The sequence below is a fragment of the Schistocerca piceifrons genome, chromosome X (genome assembly GCF_021461385.2).
Source record: "Schistocerca piceifrons isolate TAMUIC-IGC-003096 chromosome X, iqSchPice1.1, whole genome shotgun sequence".
Taxonomy (NCBI): Eukaryota; Metazoa; Arthropoda; class Insecta; order Orthoptera; family Acrididae; genus Schistocerca; species Schistocerca piceifrons.
Window position 1 is genome coordinate 124,997,343 of NC_060149.1, and position 6,000 is coordinate 125,003,342.

The 6,000-nt window shown below is 38.4% G+C and overlaps 1 long non-coding RNA gene across 1 annotated transcript in view; it reads left to right on the top strand.

Moving 5' to 3' along the window:
* LOC124721258 overlaps positions 1–5,735 on the top strand; it is a 57,971-nt gene extending 52,236 nt beyond the window's left edge. The window contains exon 5 of the long non-coding RNA XR_007006306.1: positions 5,278–5,735. This is a non-coding gene — a long non-coding RNA (uncharacterized LOC124721258). The remainder of the gene's footprint in view (positions 1–5,277) is intronic.
* The last annotated feature ends 265 nt before the right edge of the window (positions 5,736–6,000 follow it).

The window sequence follows — 6,000 nt, forward strand, 5'->3', positions numbered from 1 at the left end:
GTGCAATGTGACAGAGGGAGGAAAGCAGTTGATCCCATGTATCTGGAAGATGTGGCCTCAGCACTGTAGAAGGGCCCAAGTGGTGGTGTGCAAACATATAGTGCAGGGGGGATTGACTGAACATTGGACATGCCTGTGAGCAAGGCGCGTAAAATCCTGCAAAACATCCTGCGTTGCTATTCACACGAAATCACCCCTGTGAGGAGCTGCTTCTTGCTGACGTGCCAGCAAGACAAATGTTCACTCTGGATTTTCTTGCTCACATGATAGTGGACAGTGAATGGCCTTGGAACATTCTGTGGATAGATGAAGCACATTTCCATCTCCAAGGACATGTCAATACACAGAATTGTAGAATATGGGCTACAGAAATTTCTGCATGAACATCATGCCTTGCACAGCCAGTGAAGTGGTTGCAGCAGAGGCATTTCAGAAATGCTGGAATTATGAGCCGTCATTTCCTTACAGCCTGGTTGTCCAGGTCACCTGACCTTAATCTATGTGACTCTGGTTGTGGGATCATCTGAAAGATGATGTGTCCAGTGCTCCAGTTATGAATGTAGCTGAATTGAAGGCACACATTGTGCAACGCATTCTGAATGTGACCCCCAAGACACTCTGGAAGATGCTGTTTCTTAATATCAACTTATGGCAGAAAACAGTGGATAGCATGTTGAACATGTTTTGTGCCAGTCTCACAACAATTAGAAACTGATGTCATTTTGATTTTTATGCAGTTTTTGGTGTCAGGACAGTTAAAAACCAATTTTTTCCATGCGATAGGGTGCGACTTTGCCATAGTGGATGGGCTTATGTAACTACGTTAACAGCTGTTGACTGTCAAAATTGTGCAGTCATGGATATTGAAAAATAAAGATGGTGTAATTTACAGTTTAAATCATAGCCATTGTATCGCAATTTATCTGTTATTTTTAGCTGACCTTATTTATGTTACGACACTTACAGCACCAGCTATTGTTAAAAACTTCTGTTATTTTTTCCCCCATGACGTTAACCACTGCATCAATAATATACTGTTCAGATTTGATATTATTCTGAGCAGTGATTCCCTTTCTAATATGTTCTGAAACTAGAACTTTAATTATGGACACCCTGTGTATAAATCGCATGACCACCGCAGAAAATGAAAAAGTAATTATGTATTCTGATGACCCAACTTTACTAGTATGTAGTGACTCAGTGAAGGATTTGGAAAAGAGAGCCAGTGAGACTACGCATATGGCAGAAGGGTATTTTAAAGAAAATAATTTATCAATCAACAGGAATAAAACAATGTGTACAAAATTTGAAAGACACAGGACTAACAGCTCAGAGGAGTTTCCTCTGAGCATTGGGGATGCAGACTTAGAAGAAGTGGACTGTAATAGTTTTCTAGGAATAGAGATAAATTTATGACATGGAAAATCACTTTGGTAAGATCGCATCAGAAATAAGTAAAATATATTCTTAATGAAGAGAATGAGCTGTATGATGGACACTGAAAACTTGTTAAAAATGTACTACAAACTTATCTACCCAGACACATTTTACTGTATAGCAATATGGGGGAAGCAGCAAATCTACACATTTGGATAATTTTAAAACTTCAAAAGAAAGCCAACAGATGTACAGCACAACTATTGCAATAGGAATTAACTGTGCCAAGCGTGTACATACATGAGACAAAACTTTTTTTAATGGTAAATTGTATAGCACCATTAAACAGAGATTTTCGTGACCACAACACAAGAACTAGAGAAAATTATGTTATGAACTCAGTAATTTTAAACACTTTATATTTTGCATTTCATACAGAAATATCACTCAGCATGGCTAACAAGGCCAGAGTGGGTGTTTCTGATCCCTGATTTTCAGACTGTTATCTCACTCAGTGGTTACATGAGGTGGAAGATATTGAATAAAGTGGCGCTGAAACTGCCAACAAAAGTGATCCTGAATGCAACGGTGAACACGATATTGAATCAGAGCTGGATATATCAGAAAGTGATGAGTGTGAACGAGTTAGAGAAGAAACAAAACAGAACACTTTCTATGGATGCAGCCGCTATAAGTGGTCAACAGTGGAACCTAAGAGAAATGTTCAAACGCCTGCTCACAATATTATAGTACATCTTCCTGGACTCAAAGGGAATGCGCAACGTCTTGGCCATTCTTATACACCACTACAGGTATGGGCATGCCTTTTTTCAGAGGAAATGCTAACTGAAGTTGTAACACACACAAATGAGAAAATCAAACAATATACGAGGTGCATTCAAGTTCTAAGGCCTCCGATTTTTTTTCTCCGGACTGGAAAGAGATAGAAACATGCGCATTGTTTTAAAATGAGGCTGCGTTCATTGTCAATATGTTCCAGAGATGGCAGCACCGTACGGCAGATGGAATTTTACCGCCAGCGGCGAGAATGAGAACTGTTTTGAATACTTAAAATGGCGACGTTTTCCTTACTTGAACAGCGTGCAATCATTCGTTTTCTGAATTTGCGTGGTGTGAAACCAATTGAAATTCATCGACAGTTGAAGGAGACATGTGGTGATGGAGTTATGGATGTGTCGAAAGTGCGTTCGTGGGTGTGACAGTTTAATGAAGGCAGAACATTGTGTGACAACAAACCGAAACAACCTCGGGCTTGCACAAGCCGGTATGACGACATGATCGAGAAAGTGGAGAGAATTGTTTTGGGGGATCGCCGAATGACTGTTGAACAGATCGCCTCCAGAGTTGGCATTTCTGTGGGTTCTGTGCACACAATCCTGCATGATGACCTGAAAATGCAAAAAGTGTCATCCAGGTGGGTGCCACGAATGCTGACGGATGACCACATGGCTGCCCGTGTGGCATGTTGCCAAGCAATGTTGACGCGCAATGACAGCATGAATGGGACTTTCTTTTCGTCGGTTGTGAGAATGGATGAGACATGGATACCATTTTTCAATCCAGAAACAAAGCGCCAGTCAGCTCAATGGAAGCACACAGATTCACCGTCACCAAAAAAATTTCGGGTAACCGCCAGTGCTGAAAAAATGATGGTGTCCATGTTCTGGGACAGCGAGGGCGTAATCCTTACCCCATTGCGTTCCAAAGGGCACTACGGTCACAGGTGCATCCTACGAAAATGTTTTGAAGAACAAATTCCTTCCTGCACTGCAACAAAAACGTCCGGGAAGGGCTGCGTGTGTGCTGTTTCACAAAGACAACGCACCCGCACATCGAGCTAACGTTACACAACAGTTTCTTCGTGATAACAACTTTGAAGTGATTCCTCATGCTCCCTACTCACCTGACCTGGCTCCTAGTGACTTTTGGCTTTTTCCAACAATGAAAGACACTCTCCGTGGCCGCACATTCACCAGCCATGCCACTATTGCCTCAGCGATTTTCCCAGTGGTCAAAACAGACTCCTAAAGAAACCTTCGCCGCTGCCATGGAATCATGGCGTCAGCATTTTGAAAAATGTGTACGTCTGCAGGGCGATTACGTCGAGAAGTAACGCCAGTTTCATCGATTTTGGACGAGTAGTTAATTAGAAAAAAAATCAGAGGCCTTAGAACTTGAATGCATCTCGTAGAAGTAGATATGCGGATGAAACCAGACAGAATGAAAGATGTTTCACTGATAGAAATGAAGGCCTTTATTGGATTACTGTACTATACTGCAATTTTCAAATCCAATAAAGACAATCTTGAATTTCTCTTTGCTACCAATGGTACCGGTCATGATATATTTCGCTGCACAATGTCATTGAAACGAATATGGGTTTACTAAAGACAAGACCCTGGTTTCATATCTGCCCAAGAAAAATAAAGCAATGGTATTAATTTCATCTATGCATCACTATAAAAGCATGGGCAATGAGACAGGCAAACCTTAAATAATACTTTTTTATAATGAAGCAAAGATTAGATAAAAAATGTATGACCTTTTCAACTAGCTGGTGCACCTGTCATTGGCCAATGGCAATGTTCTTTGGAATTCTTAACATTGCTGGTGTAAATTCACATGTACTTTATTCAGCCTTCAGGGACAATAAACCCCCCTCAAGATTTGATTTCTTAAAGGACCTTTCAAAGCAACTGTGTGAGATGTACCTAAATGACAGGTTACTCAATTCAAGACTACCTAGAGAACTCAGAGGTTCTATTGTACATATTCTCAATAAGCCATTGCCTTCTTCAGTGCAAAATGTTGGTCCAGTGAAACAGTAGAGGTGTTTCCTGTGTCCTCAATCATTGGATAAGAAGACTGAAGTGGTCTGTATAAACTGCAAATGACATATTTTTGCATCCTGTAGGCACTCGATCTGTTTCGAGCGTATGAATGAATGAAAATTTGCTCAAGTTTAGGGTTTGTAGAATTACATTAAATTAAACCTTACCTGATTAATCTTTGTTTTGTTTGATATTTTGAACACTAATGCACATAACTGAACTGCTCTTAATTTCCAAAATCATGTTTTAAATTTTTTTCAATAATTAACAGATACTTTGCAATTTAAAGCTGGTGAGCTAAGGAGGTATTAATTTTTAAAAAGGCCATTGTTATGTTTTGATTTTGCAAAGCTGTTTTAATGGCAATAAAGAATAAATATCAATGGGAACAGCCTGTATTCATTACTTTATATTTATGTTTAGATGCCTGTCTAGAAAATTCGATGAGTCTGGGGTATGTAAATACCCCACGACACAGTTTACTTCATAAAACATTCACGACACCGACTGAGGTTAAAGAAATATTGGAGACACGGTTTGGATGACTGGAAAAATGCTTAAAAAAGGAGATCACAAATTTTGTCAAAAGATAGTTTCCTGATATTATTAACAACCCTGTATGATAATATCAAAGGCTCACAAGAATGTGAAACTGTAAGCTAGAATCTTCTTTAAGGATTCAGAAAATGTACTATCTCTATCTGGCCTTTTAATCCAAAGCAGGTACTAAGCCGCCTACCTGTACAAAACAACTCTGACTTGGATGAAATTAAACCTATGGTTTCCAATGCATTGATAGATATTTTGAAATCCATGAGACATGAGGGAAACACCCAACCTCGCAGAGACCATTCCAAAGTAAATGTCACAGCAGGAAAGAGTTTGTGCATGAAGGACCTTGTAGACGATCCAAATTCCTCGTCCAGTGAGGACAATGTTGCAGATTTTTATTAATTAAATACAGTTAAATTCATGTATGACTGTATAATATATACTAATTTTATTTTATTTATTTATTTATTTATTTATTTATTTATTTTTTTTGCAGCTGCTGATGATGTGGGAAAATTGTCTGAACATGCTGCTGAAATTCTGGGGAATTCAAGAATGGCTCAACCAAGTGTAAAAATCAATGACTTGGTGATTATTTGTGTGCCAACAACACACAATGCACACATGTACTTTGTGCGTGAAATTCAAGAGATAAATGGCTCAGAATTTCTTGTTAGGTTTCAAAGAAAACAGAAAAATAAGTTTGTGTGGTCAGAAATGTTGGATGAAAGTTTAATATCATGTAAGCAAATAGCTTTATTACGTAGTAAACCAGATGTTTTGAAGTGGGGTTTATGTATCTCAAAAAAAGGACTTGAAGACTTTTCTCTAAATTGAATTGTTTAGGGCGGTTACTGCCAGGTCATATTGCATTAAGTTCAAATTTAGATCAACATGTATGTATAATATGTTTACCACAAATGATAACTGTGCTATAGCTTCATTGTGGATGATTAAAATATTTTTTGAAATACAAATTTGTGTTTACATATGATGATGATGATGATGATGGTCTATTTACACTTTTCATTAATCCTGTGGCAACAGTCAAAACTACCCCAACCATGGATTAATTTTGATAGGTGAGAAAAAAATTATTTCCCTTGACGTGTATGCTTTTAAATAAAGTTGGGTATATCGTTCAGTAGCTAGATGGCTATCCCATAAAATACCACATTCAGTTTGGGGAAAATATTTACATATGTTTTGATGTCACATT